This window comes from Peromyscus maniculatus, chromosome 13, assembly GCF_049852395.1.
Source record: "Peromyscus maniculatus bairdii isolate BWxNUB_F1_BW_parent chromosome 13, HU_Pman_BW_mat_3.1, whole genome shotgun sequence".
Classification (NCBI taxonomy): Eukaryota; Metazoa; Chordata; class Mammalia; order Rodentia; family Cricetidae; genus Peromyscus; species Peromyscus maniculatus.
In genome coordinates, this window is record NC_134864.1 from 20,184,627 (window position 1) to 20,202,376 (window position 17,750).

The 17,750-nt window shown below is 40.5% G+C and overlaps 1 protein-coding gene across 3 annotated transcripts in view; it reads right to left on the bottom strand.

The window, feature by feature from the left end:
- Positions 1-17,750, bottom strand: part of Efna5 (ephrin A5) — a 284,200-nt gene that overhangs the window by 259,506 nt on the left and 6,944 nt on the right. The gene's annotated exons all lie outside the window — the stretch shown is intronic.

A 17,750-nucleotide genomic window follows, 5' to 3' on the forward strand; every position in this document is an offset into this window, starting at 1 on the left:
CATGTCTGGAAAGAAAACAGGAAAAAATGGGTTGACGATATATTTAGTGTCATATTTGAAATTAAAGAAAAAAAATGTGTGTTCACTTCCAAAGTTTACATTTGCTGTAGGTATATAAATGAATTTTCTTGCACTCACAAAAGGGTGTGTGTGTGTGTGTGTGTGTGTGTGTGTGTGTGTGTGTGTAAATTATACGTTTCAACCAAGTCAATTTAAAAGGCTAATAGATTCAGCAGTCAAACTCGACCTGGCAGAGGACAATCTCCTCTCTTCACAGATGAGGAGCCTCAACTTGACCTGGGTTAAATGACTTACCCAAAGTCAAGCAATTAACAATGTCAGGGCTCTGACACATTCCAGATCTAATGAATCAGATGTTGTCACCTAAAGCACCAACCAATTCAATCATCTTGCAAAAATGAAAAGGAGAGTTCCAGGGTATGTGGGGACCTGGGTAAGGTTAAACTGTCTAGTTGGAAAGAAAGGAAAGGAAAGGAGGGAGGGAGGGAAGGAGGGAGGGAGGGAGGGAGGGAGGGAGGGAGGGAGGGAGGGAGGGAAAGCAAAAAAAAGAAAGAAAAAGAAAAGAAAAGAAAAATAAACACCCAACCTGACTCCAGGCTTTGGTAGTTTTGGAAAAGACACCACTTCATCTTTCAAAGGGTCCAAATCAGAATATCCTTATAATTGGCACTTAACTTCAGTTAGATTCTCAGAGCATGTAGCTATATTAGCAGCCAAGAAAAAAACAATATGCAGGCAACTGTTATGGTAATACTCCAGTGATTAATTCTCTAAGTGACTGAATCATAATAATGATGATCCCTGGATTTCACTGAAGAAATGTTACACACATTCACTTTCTCACTGAGTCATGCTGATGTTTCAAATAGCACATCCTCCCCAATATATATAAATGAAAACTGAGGTCGGTAAAACCAGCTGCAAACTTAGATGATGCAAGTATTGACATATGTCTATCACTGTTAGACATTTTGAGCAAAAAAAATAAAAATATAGAAATTCATTTAAATCTACTTAATAAATACCTAATAGGTACTGCCTACTACTATAGCATATAAAAGTTATTATAGGTTTTATATGTAAAAATATATCATTTAATTGTGAAAATAATTCCACTGGATGAAAATATGATTATTTCTTTTTGTAGACAGGAAACTGAAACATGGAAAGGTTCACTTTTCCTGGGCCTCAGCAAATACCCAGTGAAGAAGCATTTATCTATACCCAGAACCCACCATAAACTCTCAGGCATCACAAGCCAGCTCGGTGTACAGTGCTCTGGCATGCAAACGACCATCTCTGACCTCAAACATCATATAATCTAGAACAGAACACATAGCAGCACCAAGCGTGCACATTAACTATTACATTACACATATCTTTAACTTGTTCATATGAGCACCTATGGCCGGATAGGGTGTGACAATTGCAACTTCAGGACAGGAGGGACGAAGTCCCTAATGTCTCCAGACACTCACTCGGCAAACAGATCTGGCTATCTGGCTAAGGAGACTTACAGAGTGGATAAAGGAAGTACCAAACCCTTCCCTCCTCTGCCATGTACTTCTGGAGGCTTGAGGGGGAACCTGATCCTCTCAGAGTCTATCAGGAGTCTTGTCCTTATGACTAATCAGGATTAATTTACCTCATGACTAACCAGGAGTAATTTACCGGCTTCGAGGATACAGAGCAGAAACTCTGAAGGAAAGACAGGAAGGAATAAAAGATGTAGATGGAGGAGGAATCTGGGCCACAGGAACAAAGTCAATCCAAGCAAACATAGGCGACTCCCTATTACTTTCTTCACTTAAAAAAAAAATTAGTTGTTTGAAATTATAATTACATCATTTCCCCCTTCCCTTTTCTCCCTGACTCCTCCCCCAGACTAATATTTCATGCTTGACACATGTGCGTACTGCAGAGTAAGCAAAACACACACTAAAAGTTTAAGTCCACTAGGGAGGCAGAGGCAGCTTGATCTCTGTGAGTTCTAGGCCATCCTGGTCTATAGAGTGAGTTCCAGGACAGCCAAAGCTACAGAGAATGCTGTTTTGGGGGGAAAAAAAAAAAGTTTAAGTCAATCTATATTTTCATGTTTACCAAGACTGGCCCTAAGTGTAGGACCTTAGATTAAATGTTCAGGAAAACATCCTGACTACACGATTCTTAACTTAGAGAAAATTTTTGTTCAAGAACCAGAGGTTGGCCTGTTCCTTCCAGACTATACACGGGACTATCCTCTCTCTACACACACAAAACAACCTTACAGCTCCAAAGACCAAGTCCACAAAACAGTGGCGCTCTGAACTAATTATGTGCCGGCCGGTGCGACGGTTTTGCTTGCTACTTCAGTCCATTAAACACTCAATAAGCAGGACTCAACGTGTGCGCTTCTAATACTCCTTTCATATTAGCATAGATTCCCTATCATTTGACACTGTCGGCCCTCAGAAATTCTGCCCCAAGGTCATGCTTCAACATCTCACTAAGTTCTATTAAACTAGAGTATGTCACTCCACACAGCCCAGCTGAGTGGTTAAGGGCCACTTACGGCTAAGAGGCCTTGGGCTAGTTTGAAATATGCAAAAGCCAGTTTGCTCATCTGTAAAGCAAAAATCATTATCATGCCACTCTCACAAGAGCTCTCATCAGGACCAAATAAATGATAACAAGTGTGAGGTCCCAAGGCACTGGGCACTGGTACACAGTAAGCAACAATAGATGGCTGTTGGTCCAGTGTTACTGTAGGAGAACCCGGCACAGCCGTGGCCAACTCCGAGGTACCCACACGGAACGCCAAGCCTGTTCCATAACTTAAGTAGATATAAAGATGGAATTCAACAAACCTAGGAGTCCCTCTGCACATCCTAGAAGCCTAGAAACAGAGGTAGGTAACCTCTAAACCCCTGAAATATAGCCTGGCGTTTCGTGATGTTTGATCTGTTTTATACATTAAACTTTCCACTGATGGTTTTGGGCAACAATGAGGCCTCTTTATTATTATTTTATTTTGTAAAAAAAAAAAATTGAGTGTGAAAACAGCAGCTTAATCCATGACAGGAATAAAACGTATTCTAATAGAGCAAACCCTCCCAGGTATCACATGGAATCACTGACGCTGGCGGGTTTTCTCATTCCCCACCTGACCACTTATAAGCCAAGGCTAGTTTGAAGAGCTTCGACATTCACCAGTACAGGTTTATACTTAAAGAAATAAATTGTAGTAACCTGCCCCCTTCATACTATAAATGCTGACTCATGGGGACACAGGGTATACGGGATATTTCTGTGTCTTCCTTCAACTGTGTGTGAACCTAAAATGTTCTAAAAAAGCAAAACCAACAACAAACACCTCTCTCTTTTTTTTCCAAAGCAAAAAAAACATAGCCTTACATTCATCGTCTACAACATGGCTAACCTCCCTCTCCCACACACGCCTCAGATAATCTCCCAGAATAAAAGGCTTTCCTTCCAGTTCCAAATACAAGGCCACAGCCTGCAGACTTTGCTCCTGTGGCTAAAGGTCCCTGGAATATTCTTCTACTGTTTCCATCCTGACTATTAAAACCATGCCTGTTTATTCAGAATCTAGACTAAATTATTTCCCTTCCAGGAAGTACTTCCCAGTGCCCCCGGACAGATGCGGTTTCTCCTAGTGTACACAACATTCCAGGCCTTAGTGTGACATTATTTGTCCTAACATGCTATCAGAGCAGAACAGTTTGGTGATTGTCTTAGCAATTAATGAATATTCTAATCATCCTGGTATTTGCCTGTATGTGGCCTTCAACACTGGTGTGTTCACATCAAACATCACGAAAGACGATGTATGCTTTTATAGTGATCCTTAAATATCAGTGTAGATGAAAACTCCAAACATGTCACTGGTTTTTCACTGGGTGTTTATTAAAAATTACTTCATAGTCAAGACACATGAGGATTCCTTTTTTAAGAATGTTTACTTTCCCAGTTAGTAAAAGTATCAGGATGGTTTTCTCTAAAATATAAGTCAGCCAGCTGTTTGTTTGGGTTCTTGAATTAAAAGATTTAAAAAAAAAAAAAAAACTTAGCTTTTACTCAGAGCACTCCACTTTAAAACAGAGGAGCTGTACTCTGTCTAAATGATGTCTTAAGAAAAAGTTCAAATTTCTCATATGATGAGAACAACTCCCCAGAACTTCAGAACTTTCCTTTCAAATGGCATATGACTCTCCCTCACCCATCTGATACCTTAGGGATGCTATGGCACTTAGGAGCCCCGGGAGGGTGTGTAATCCAACATGACATCTGAAGACAGGAGGGCTGACAGGGCCTCAGCACAGGCATCAGGAAGGGAGAACTGTTAACTCTGGAATTCAGATGTGTCCATTTCTCTTTCGAGTTCACCCCAAAGCTACACGGGATCGTTGTCCTGAAAAGGCAGCATCACCACCAAGCCACCAAGGAGGCTGCGCTCCGAGACCAGCTGGACCCACCCAGACAAGCAGCTTCCGTGTCTGCTGGACTTCTCGGCCACAGACAAGACAGCCAGTGTTTCTGCACTTAGGGCTCCTCAATTCCCCGCAACCCCGCACAAGCCCTGGCCGGCTTTGTAGCCGGCTTCTCTTTCCGCTGTGTGGTGCATTTACGAGTTCAGCTGTGGGCCTGTTCATTTCCCTCCGCAGCAGCCTTTCTTCTCCCCCTAACACATGCATACTCCAGGCTGCGCTGGAGTGCTGACCAAGGGGGAACAATGGGAGGCTTTGAAGAAGGCTCAGGCCAGGCCCCAGTCAATATTTACTTCAGTGTGAAGCCACTGTTCTAAAGTCCCTTCCAAGCAGAACTCAACAGCGGGGAGTCCCCAGAGGTTTTGAGATTTTATTTTAACAAGAGGGAAGAGAGGTGTAGAGATGAGTAAATAGATTACTGTCCAAGTCACTTTCTCAGAGAAAATAAGGGAGGATTTTCTACACAACAGGTTAGACTTTCAATACTAATTAGCAATTTATAACAAGAAAAACCAATCGTCTTCCAACACTGATTAGTGCAGTCTTAAAACTCCAAATCGGGCTGCACTGCAAATCCACTTACTGCGACCCCTGTATATCTGTGAGCGGAGCTCTGATCCTATAAGCCTGGAGCTTGCCAATGTTTGCCTGTGCTGCCCAGAACGGCACTGCGGGACCCTGGGTGCCCTTAACCTAGCCTCCATAACTCGTTTTCTACCCAGATCTTCTATACACTGTCAATTCAAGCAGGTCCTACAGTGAAGTTGTGATTACCAAACCCCATGAATGAAGAGTATGCCACGGTAAAAGGGCTGACCGTGCCTTCTGTCTTGGCAATGGATGGAGAAGGTTGATCAGGATGCTAAAGAGAGTCGCTGGGAGGTCATATGCACTCCTTTCCCACAGTTGGAGGTGGCTCTCTAAGGAACAGCAGAGAGGAGGGGAACTGTTGGCCGCCATACTATCTATAGTGGAGTTAATGTTGTTTCGATCATGTGAGGAAACTCTGCTTATTAAAAGCCAAACTATGTAACTGTAAATGTGTATAATTGCCCAGCTGGTTTAATGCTTTTTAAACTTTTAAACAGAGTCAATTCTCACAGCCTTAGCCCACAATAAGTTGGGAAATCTTACTAAAAATTATGAGACTATTACAGATGTCCATTAGGCATACCTAAAATAATTCAGAGTCGTCTGCCATAGCCAACTGCAATGCTTACCATTCCATCCAAATCAATAAGTGAACTGTGCTATAATTTTTATAACCTAATTACATATCCCACCCCCATGTTATAAAACTTCTATAAGGATGGAGAAGAAGAATCCAAACCGTCCAACGATAAATATAAGAGGATCTGCAACTGGCCAGAGTTCTCATTTATGACAATTTTGTATTAAGGGGCAAGTCGTCATCTTCCAAATGCTAAACATGTAAAACCCTGTGACACAATATGGCCTTTGCAAAGAACAAACAAAAACATTCAAACCATCCTTCCCTCCAAAACCTATGCACACAGAGTACAACAGCCCTGCCTAATCTGTTACAATTCTCTAAAGTCATGAGCTGCACTGGCTATAACCTTTACAACACTATTTCCTGTATTAGTAAAAAGCAAACAATTACAATGCAATTCAAGCCAATGGTTTCAACATCTAAAGCAATGACTGGATTGTTATACATCCAATTTGATCAACAACACACTCCCATGGAAAGAAACTACTGAGTAAGCCTGGCTCAGGTCAATGTTTTGGCTGATACTTTGAAACCGATATGCAAGAATTTAGTTTTTAGTAGTACGGCCTGTCAATAAGTCAAACTTCTTAACTATTCTTTCACAAAGAAAATAGGCTTGGGGGTGTGTGTGGAGGGGCTAGAGAGATGGCTCAGCAGTAAAGAGCAATGGCTGCTCTTCCAGGGTCCCAGACTTCAGTTCCCAGCATCTACCTTCGACAGCTAACAACCACCTGTATCTCCAACTCCAGGGGTTCTGACACCCTCTTCTGGCCTCTGCAGGAATTCACACATATATGTGCATATAAACACACAGACATGCACACGTATGCATACATTTAAAAAATGAATAAATCTTTTTTTTCTTAAAGAAAAGAAACACAGAATAAAAACAACTATTAGCCACTCCACAGAATCATAAGGAAAATTATACAAAAATGAAAGTTGTTACAAGCTGGTTTTCGTGACGAACTTTAATTTCCAATTTAGGAAGTGAAAGCTTTGATATGTAATGATAAAAGAACAAATATAAGGGAAGTCCAAGGGTCCCATGAGCAGACAACTTTAAATATTAAAGCACTGTGCTTCTGAGGGAAATCTGTTCTGCCAAGCAAGCAGTACTCACTCAATTTCAGTGCTCCTAGTGATACACTCAATAGGCAAACTGGCCAAGTGGCCTTAACCGTCTGGGTGCTGCACATACGAATCACTGGTAATTTCCCTTCTGAAGTACGTTTCTTCCTTTTGGGGGGTATAACTAAGAGTAAAAGGGTGTTCTCAAATAATGACGTAAGGACGTGAATGCTATTTTAGAACAAATAGTGAGCTCATTTGCTATTCACCTAACTACAAACATACGAAGCAAAATCTGCTTTCAATAACTACCAGACAGCTCTCCAAGGAAGCTGTCCTCTGCCAGTGAGGCTACTCGGGTTTCACTGGATTAAATATGTGTTCCCTGACAAATTCAGCTGGATGCTATGATCTATGTGTGCTCCTCCCGTTAATGTGTGCATAATTAATATGTAGTACAGTTTTTAAGGCCATCAATAGCAAGAGTTCTGAAGCAGAAAGGCATCAAGAGACTTACTGCCAGAGCAATGGGGCTTAAATTCAGAAAACTCCAAGATCTCAGGGCTAGCCTGGCTGCCCGCAAGAGCAGCCCTGGACAGGAATTGATTTGTTTCAACAAGCTCTTCATTGGAAATACAAGCATTCTCCAGGAGGGTGTCGGTATTCATTAATTTCGCCTTTGAGAAAGAGATATCTCATTACACCTATGAAGACCAAAGCAGAGAAAACAATACAGACAAGGAACCGAGAGAAGAGAGGACATCAAAATAAATGACCACATTGAAAAAGGAGATCCAGACCTCATCTCTATGAGGAAGGCCTTGGAGACATGTCCTAAGTACCACTTCTCACACATTTCTCCTTTAGTAGAAATCAAAGGATAAATCGTAATGAGAACTTCTTTAAAACAAAAACAAATAAACAAAAGCAAACAAACAAAAAAACACAATGCAAATGCAAGATTCACAGCTTCCGGATATAACAGCACGCACACACACACACAGAGATAAACCTGTCTTTTAGAACGTTAATGCTTCCAAGATGCTTTGAAGGTAAGATTTTATTTCTGGGAATGGAGTTTCTCCTTGGTTGTTTTTGTTTTCTCGTGTTGCTTGTGTTGAGGCAGAAGAAGGTCACTATGCAGCACAGGCTGGCTTTGAACTCACTTCTTCTGCCTCAGTCTCCCAAGTGCTGGGTCCATAGGCATGAGCCGCCATCCCCACTTTAAGAACATTCTCATCTGCAATCTATAAGGGTATGTTGGATTTTATAAAGTGAGTGTCACCTGCATGACATACACGTGTCCCATTAAACTCTTGATCGTTCTGTTTCCCCGGCCTTAGAAACAGGTGTCTTGAGTGGAGTCTGCACTCCAGGCCAAAGAGGAAAGCAGAGCCTGGGCTCCTCATCAGATAAGGCCAGGTAGACTGTGCGCTAGTGCTGATGTACTCTATCCGTCTTATGAAACAGCTTCATAGCAATTTTAAGGGCTTCTCTATACACTTCCTTTTACATTTTCACAGAAGGGAGACATTATTTTTATCGAACCTGTTTAGTTATTCGGATGAAAAAAAAATTGAAGTTCCTATGTGCCACGATGAGCGGAACTTATAATTCAACCAGTAGTAAAATTTAACTAGATCTAAAATTTAATAACGAAAAAAAAATGCTAAATAAAAGATGATTGGCAAAGTCAACTTAATATGATTTGGGCATTTTTTTTATTTTGTTTACTTATTCTATGTGTAAGAGTTGTTTTTCCTGTATGTATGTGTGTGAATCCCATGAATGCTTGGTTCCCACGGAGGTCAGAAGAGGACATCAGATCTCTGGAACTACAGTTACAGGTGGTTGTGAGCTGACGTGTGGGTGCTGGGAACTGAACCTGGTCCTCTGTAAGAGCAGAAAGTGCTCTTAACCACTGAGAGATCCCTCCAGACCCTTGACATATATATATTGGCTTTTTGAGTCAGGGTTTCTCTGTGTCGCTTTTTTAGTGCCTGTCCAGGATCTCACTCTGTAGACCAGGCTGGCCTTGAACTCACAGAGATCCGCCTGGCTCTGCCTCCCCAGTGCTGGGATTAAAGGTGTGTGCCACCACTGCCCGGCCTCCTGATATATTTTTAAATATCTTGTTCTCTAAGCCCTTGTACCTCTATATTTCTCAAGAAACAAAAAGGTTTTGTCCTAAACATCTGTGATTTCGAAACTCAAATTTTAAAAAGTAGATGAATTTAGTATTTTTCCTCCTTAATGCTACCAAATCAACTTACATACACACACACATCAAAAAACAAACAAACAAAAAAATCAATCAGGGTATGCCTAAAAACTCAATGACAATCTATTAATCTGATAGGCAAAAAAAAAAATACTTTTAATAACTTCGAGATATATTTTTAAATATTCAATATATTTATTTTCTGGTTTTTTTTTTAAATGGGGGAACAAAGCCAAGTGGTGGTGGCACACATTTTTAATCCCAGCACTCGCACTCAGGAGGCAGAGAAAAGCTGATGTCTGTGAGTTTGAGGCCAGCGTGTCTACAGAGTGAACTCCAGGACACGCAGGGCTACACAGAGAAACCTTGTCTTGAAAACAAAAAAATTAGGAAGGTGGGGGGGGGGGACACAAAATACTCGTTAGAACTATTGGGCGTCTTCTACTCTAAGCCTGTCAATGACCATGAGATTTAGGTACATGATCCTATTTTGAATGAAGTCACTCCTGAGAGATATGCCAATGGCTTCACTCTGTTCAGTCAACAGAGCCTAGTCCTACATTTAAGTCTTCCGAGTCCATAGCACACTTCCCTGCTAAGAGCCACTTCAGCTCCCACACAGTCACAGAAGCATCTCAAGATTCTTAATCCAGGGGAATTATAAACTCCAGAAACAGTGAGCGTTCCCCCTCAAAGTTCCTATTGAGAACCGCCCTCATGTATGCCAGGGGAAGCACAAACACACGCTTACAAAAGAACAAACAGCCCTACGCTGAATTACTATTCTTAATAATGTTCATTGTTCTTACAAACTGCTGCCCAGAATCTTAATTAAATTCATTATATCAAGAATTTAACAAGGAGGATATTTGCTTCTACTTTATAATTAACTACAAAAAAGTGTTGGCAAACACTGTTATAAAATAAGAGCAAGCCAGTCGGCGCACGCCTTTCATCCCAGCACTCAGAAGGCAGAGGCAGGCTGATCTCTGTGAGTTCGAGGCCAACCTGGTCTACGTAGTGAATTCTAGGCCAGCCAGAGCTGCAAAGCAAGACTGTCTCAACAACAACAACAACAATAATAATAAAATAGATAAAAGCACAGCTAAATGGAATGCTCACTGTCTTCTTTGCTTTCCTAAGTACCTGATAGCAGGTTTTAATCTTTCTTTTCATAACAGCACCAAGTCTACTGAATGATGCGTTCACAGACTTTAGGCTCACTTAGGTTGGTAATACTGTGTTCACAGCAAGAGAATAAGGACAAAACAATACACAAAAGAAGGCGGAGTAGCCAAAGTCCATCCAGCCCCGCTACTGCTTGTTAATAAAATCATTACACGCTCTTTGGGGGCCCAGAAGAAAGTGATACATTGGCTGTGAAGTGTAGGTCGCAGAAACGTATCTACAGACTCTACAGGAGCAGTTTCTCTCCAAGGACACTGACATCATAGAAATTTAGAGCAGGAAGGCCTTTTCCCCCAAGTCTTTAAAACTCTGCTGGAAGTAGAGGCTCCTGAAAGCTACCCACAGGAAACTCAGCCCGTGGAAACAGAAAAGCTGTCAGTAGGCATCTTCCATGCTGCATATAAAATAAACATTTTGAGCTCATTGGACCACATGGAGTTAAATTAGAGAGTGTTAAAAATCTGGTTTTGAGGTGTCATTCTGGAACTGCTACTTACTGTCCCTTCGGGGAAGGTTTGCACGTAAATACCCTTAAAATTCATAGCAGGGTTCTCTTCAAACTTCTTGGACCAAGACAACATTTTCACTGCAGTAGGGTTTGTCTACAGAGGGGACTTACACCAAACCCCCAGCCTTCACCTTGTTAACGGTACATTTTTAATGAAGCATAAACCTCAATGTACGATTTTATTTTATATGTCTGCAATTTGGTGGAAACGGCTAGAAAGGAAGACTGCTGGGCCTTTCAGGTCTTTTAAATGACAAATAATTTCACTTGTGCAAATACGGAGCCATTCTAGAAACCAGAGAGATGGTTACATAGAAAGCTTGGGGCGAACACCACCCCCAAGTCCTCAGCCAGAGAGAATCTACCTCTCCCACGGAATACGCACGGAACACCCGAGTCCAAACTAATTCACAGCCGGGAGACTCGGCATCATTGTGCATGAGAGTCTCCCCTGGGAACTCGTCAGAAATGTGAGACCCAGGTCCACCAGATCAAAATCTATATTTCAGCGAGATTCCCCGAGATCTCCAAATGTACCCTAGGGGTGAGATAAAGGGACCTAGAAGGCACTGAATGAACGTTTCCTGGTGGCTGGCATAATGTCTCCAATTCCACATTGCCAGCTCTCAGAACAATAACTGGCCACAGTAGGCACTTTATAGGTACCTGTCAAGCGAAAGATTGGTGTGAAGATTTCTTATAGTGCTTTCTACTCTGTACTGTCATTACAGCCACAAAATTCTTAACTCTGAACCAAACTCTTGAATTCCTTATGGACATAGACATTGCCCGCCTTCTCTCTGAGTCTTTGGTATGCCTCTTGGTGTTTTTTTACACATGGTATCACTCAATAAATATTTTATCAATCATAACTTCTAAGTATCCAACACATGAATATAGTATTACTAATAGAATATATTATTACTAATACTGATAACATTAATGTGAATTTTTTTTGAAATATGTTCAAATCAATATAAAATTCCTGAATTCCCCCATTTGGTTCTAGTATGAGATACAAGAAATACATTCTCTTCAAACAGAAAGAATTTGCTCAAAGAATGAGAAGTGTTCATGTAAAACATTTATATAAGACACAGTCTGAGTCTATGCAGCATTCTTCACATGAGCAGAGTGTGATGTGATTGCAACTCAGGCTTGGTTCGGAAACACCCCGATATTTAATAACTTCAAAGGCTTGTTACCAAACATACCGGAAGCTGTTGAAGTTTGAAAAAAAATACTATTTTTTGTTTTATTTTCTTTCTTAAATAGATATAATAGTGACCAGGGCAGTGAAACAGCACCAAAGAGCTCTATGGAATAAACTGATCATCCAGATATCGACACAAACATTTAGGTAAGGAAATAACAATTTTCAAGAAATAATCAGATAATTAACAACATGTGTGCATTGATTACAAGACAATGCCCAAGTAATATTTAAATTAATGAGATACTCAGAGGCATAAATTGACTGATTCCATGTATATTATGAAGAAAGGGCACTGGGGGGGGGCTGCCCATCAAAGAACTGTCATTCTTGAACCTAATTAGCTGAATTAGATAGCTTATGTACATTTTGTTACCAATGGTTTATTTAGATTCAGAAAACGTATAGCTCAAAAATGAACCAAAAGGTATGTCTGACCCTATGTGTATGTATATGGAATACACACACACACACACACACACACACACACACACACACACACACACACAGAATCATGCTGTTGTCTTCCCAAGAGGATAGTCAACAATGGTGATAGCTGAGTGTGTAATTAGTTTTCATAGTTCCCCTGACGGCTCTAGTTCAACACAAGACCTTTTCCTTTTTATGTTGTATATGCTATGGAAAAAATACATTAATAACAGGCATTTAATTATGGGCCCAGCCACCAGAAAGAAATAGAGTCCGTCTAAAAACGTATTTTAATTTGTGGGGGAAGGGAGGTTCATTCTCCAGTTACAATAACCTCCACATATTGATGGCTGGCATAAAAAGAGGGAAAAAGTTTTAAAATGCACCAGGTCTCTCGACAATAAAGTATGTATAAGTGCTACACCAAAACTAAAACCAAGAATAGTATAATGCTCACACTAAAATATTAATAAGAATAAAGGCATTGCTTATTAATAAGGGAAATACTTTTAGAATAGCTTTATGTTTTGAGAACAGCTGTGAAGAGTACAGAGATTCAGTTTAAATTGTGGTTTTTGTCTCACTTTTCACAGACTTAAAAAAAAATTAACACTTGTATCTTCTCTCTGGGTGCCACATTTCCTAAGGCTTCCTTTAATTTCTTTTATACAGTATTTAAAATGAAGCATCCCCCAGTTGCTGCCATGGTGGACATGAGATCTGCCACTGAGGTCTTTTCTCTTCTGATTAATTAGTAATTGGGAGACACATTTTGGCAGCTTTCATTTCCCTATTATTTTCTCTAGTTTGACACAAAACCCTGTCAGAAGCACCACTATTTGAACTGCACCCCTCTTTAGTGCTGGGTCACTAAATGCTAATAAATGGAGCTCCTGCCAAAAAAACTACAGAAATAGGCATAAAAGTTTATTGAGGCGGTAACAGTAAACAAATATATGAAGAAAACACTGAATGCCACAGTATCTAAAACATTCATGGTCTGTCTGAACCCAGAGGTTATTGGCAAGATTGCAGACCTGGAACTAAAAGAAAAGGCCTTTAACAAAAGCACCTCTTTCATCTGTCATTAAAAAAAAAAAAAAAAAAAAAAAGTATTTGCTAAATAGACCAGGCAAGTGCTTTACCGCAGCAGAAAGGTACATCTGAGCCTCCTCCATCCTTCTGTGTTATTCCAACTGGATGAGTAAAATTATCTGGAAGCAAAGACGGATAGCAACTCCACGGAGGGAGAGCACATCCAGAAGTCAACCATCTCTGAGCCAGAGAAACGTTCTTCATAAAGGGTGGGGGTGGGGGGGGGCTCTTGAACTGAAGCTGGGCAGCTCTGGAAAGCTGCACACAGCTACAGCAGCATCGACTTCAGGGTCTCCAACTCTAAGTGTCAGTCACTTCAAAACAGTACCCCGCTACGATGGTGGCTCAGGACACTTATGTGCCAGGGCAGTGGCCATGCTGTGCGAGTCAGAGGTCACGGCTTCCACATTCCGACATCTGTCTGAGTTTTCTTGCTCTGAAACAATAGAAGGGGGGGCCTGGGTCCATTTGCTCCCACTTTGTTTAACCTAATTGTTAAACACAAAAGATGATTTCCCCATATTGAGAGTTCCTTTAACCTTTCTTCCCATTCTCACTCGTCTCCATTAAACTAAACACTATAAAAACTTCATTCAGAAGGTTAAGTCTCCTATATATTAAGCTCAGGAAATGCAACAAAATGGTAATCCCTCTGACATCTCAGAAACCTCAAATATCATGTCTTCCCCCACCATCAAAACCTGGGTTACAATTTGTACTACAATTAATGACTTCACTAAACCATAACTTAATTTTATTCAAACCACAAGACCACATTTTTCTATAGGAAAACGCTTTCATCACACATGTTTTCATAGTAAGAGGCAAAAGCTAATTGTTAATTACAGTTTTTACCTATATAAATAAGTCACTAATAAAACTTAAAATGGAAACTCTGACAGCTGGGAAACAACATTTTAAAAAAAAAGAGGTATTTGTGAGTTCATTTAAAACTAAAAGTTCACTTTGAACACCCACTTATTTTAATCTTCCCCACCAGCCTCTCAAAGGAGAGCCGATGACCGACCTCAGAGGAAAGCTTGGTACAAAGGCCCCTGCCAACTCAGACCTTGACTTGGGCCGTAAGACGTCTATCTGTTCTGTAAGCATGCCTCTTATTTACCAGCTCTACCCTGAATCCATAACCACGCGAGCCCCTCTTGAACTGAAGTAATCTGAAGCAGACGGAGGGCTCATCCGTGCCCAGTTTAAATTAGACAGACAGAGTCGGGCTACTTTAAAAATTAATCTTCAGGAAGCCTTGCTTTTACTGAAATACATGATAATGATGTTCCCAGACATCATCAAACAGATGCAGCACCAAGAAGTGTAGTGTAAACTTTTGGTAAAAGTTTACTAGGCCACATGTTACTCCAAATGTACCCAGAAATACAGAACAGATTCAGCTGATCGGATCTCACAAGCTTCAGCAGCAAGTGTGTTTGCCTCTAAAATAATTCTTTTGTAGTACCCTCAAAAGACTGTTTATCATCATCATCATCATCATCATCATCAGGAAGAGGAGGAGAAAAAAATGAGAAACTGTATTTCAGGGGCACCTGAGCTCTGACTACACATGATGCTTCTCAGAGCATAAAAAGGCTTTAATTTGGGAGGTAGCCTCACTTTTACCCCGGCCTCTTACTGCATAAAGACACCTGGCCATGCTCATCCGTTCTATGTCTGCTGGGGGCAGGGGGCAGTGGCACTAATGTCCAACAATAGGAAGAACTACTGAGCTAGCTCAGCATAATGACATCAGTCTAGAGGGTGGGGGTGACAACAGGGGCTGTCGATCTATTACTTTGAAATCAACAACGAATTGTAAGCTTCAAGAAAAAAGTCCATACGGAAACATGGTACAGCCCAGCATTTAACATTAAAATATAATACGCCTCGGCGAAGTAGGTGAACACTATTTAAAACGTCCTTTTGCCAACTAACCACAGGGAGACGCACAGCCTGTTTGTGACTTTGTAAATTAAAGATAGAACTTTGAGACAGAACCCCACCAAAATGCTTACTTGGTGGTTTAGTCCCGTTTCTATATCCATCCATATTCATTTGCAGACGATTTTCACGAGAAAAATGAAATCGGTCTTAAAACAAGATGGCTGCTTTGAAAGGGGGGAAAGGAGAGAGAAAATGCTGGAAGCCAAAGCCAGCCTTTCTAAAGGCAGAAATCTGACATTTGTCTTATTCTGATTTCTGTGTGTTGGTAAGCTTCCACCTGGGGATACACCGGTTACAATGTACAAAATCTTAAAAAGTATTAGTAATGAAGCCATTTCTCGAAATGGTCCAATCTTTGTGTGCAGCAAACTGCACACGACTGTCCAATGCCCACACGCATGTGCGCAACGATACAGAGGCATCACAAATGGGTACGTTCTCACTTCTGTTACACACTAAATCACGATCATCAGTGGTGAAAATCAGGCCACTGGCTAAATCACAATAGTCATCATATCAACTCCTATCTCTTAAGAATCCCATATAAAAATACCCTGTAATACACAATCAATTCAACTGCATTTGACTTCTTACAGTTAAAGCAGAGGAAATAAACTGTTCAGAAGAATCTCTCCTTGGAAAGCACTTCGCTGACCTTCCCCGAAGTAAGTGCAGATTAATTTTATGACTTCCATATAAAAATTAAAAATATTTCCCTACATCTTGAAATAACTTTTAAGTAGACTTTTTTTAAAAAAAAAAATCATCTAAACCTATTTTTATTCCTCACTTGAGTGGAAAATAAGACCTGACAGTAACATTTTCTTCAACCTGTCAACTGTCAGTTGTATGAAGGATGTTTCTAAAGATGACAAAGGGTTATTTTTCCTTATTGAAAATGATAGAATCCACCTGAATGAAAGCTGAGTGAACCATCGCAAGCGCGCTGCGGTCGCTCAGCAGCTAGGTAACTTCAGTAGGAGTTTTCAATATTTTAAAGTAATGTTTTATGGAAACATATGGTTCACTGTTTGAAAACTAGACCCAGAAAGCTCAAAAATCAAGAGTTTGTATCCATGCAGATTTTCTAAGAGCAAATGGTACACGGATTTTTAGAAGCTCCGCAATAACCTCTTAGAGAATGCAGCAAGAGCTACAGACTATCAAGAAGGCCAAAATGCATGGATTTCTCCTCTCCAAGAAGTCTGTGTGATAATTTTAGGATAGAAAGTTTACATTATTAATGTTCATTTTAAAACACGTGGTTCTGTGCCATTGTGCCGACTTGTTCGTGACTGGCTACATTTTGAAAACATAAAATGCAAACAAAATTTAAGAGGGGAAAAAAAAAAGCAGACTTCCTAGTATTGAGTAATCTCCTATTCAGAAACACTGGAGGTTCACATTAATCACCAGAAACTTTTCTACAAAACATCTCAGGACATGGGTTGAAAAGCAGACTAACATATAAATGGAAAAATATAAATCAGCCCCTTCAAAGAGACAGTAATTTATTGACGTTTGGCCAAGACCACTATGGTAAGACAAATTATTAAAAGTGAGTATTAATAACTCATTCCTCATACTCCTCTTTGAAGTTTTTATGCCTGAATATGAAGGTGTTATTTGTCACAACTGATCAAAAGACAATTTTTCCCCCTCTGTTCAGAAGACTGATCTGAGTGAGTTGTCCTGGGCAAGGGGTAAGGACTGCCTTCCGCCCTGTGCTTACAGGGACACGGGCTTCCTTTTCAACATGGACGTTGTAGTTATGCTGTTATTTTAATAGTTTATATACTACTTCTGAAGAGAAAATCAATAATAGGGACTGACTCAACACAGAGTGGTGTGTTACTGAACAGATCCTACCTTTTAAAATCCTTATAGCCCAGGAGGTTATTCAAAACAATCAGAAAAGGAATGGAGTCTTTTTCAAAAATTAAGCAAATCATTTATGTTGAAAAATAAACTAAACACTGTGCCATACTATATACAAAAAATTGTCTTTTTAACATATTCTTAGCTCTCTCTCCCTCCAACCTCCCCCCCCCCTCTGCAAATTATCTTGGCATCTTCTTTTCCCAAGCTAGCAAAGCCCAGGACTCCTGAAGGACTAATTGTATTCATTCACTCTCTTGGCCCAGCATGAAGCTGGTAGCTAGCTCCTTTCATAGCAACAGGAGAGAAGGAGGTGCCATCTTTATCTCTCCCTATCCAACAGGAAAGCAGGCCAGTGGGGAGACTGCAATGAAATGCCTGTTCAGAAGGTATTTTGCAAGATTAAACAGCAGAAAATCCAGGAAGTTAATTTGCCCAAATAGTTAAGTGTT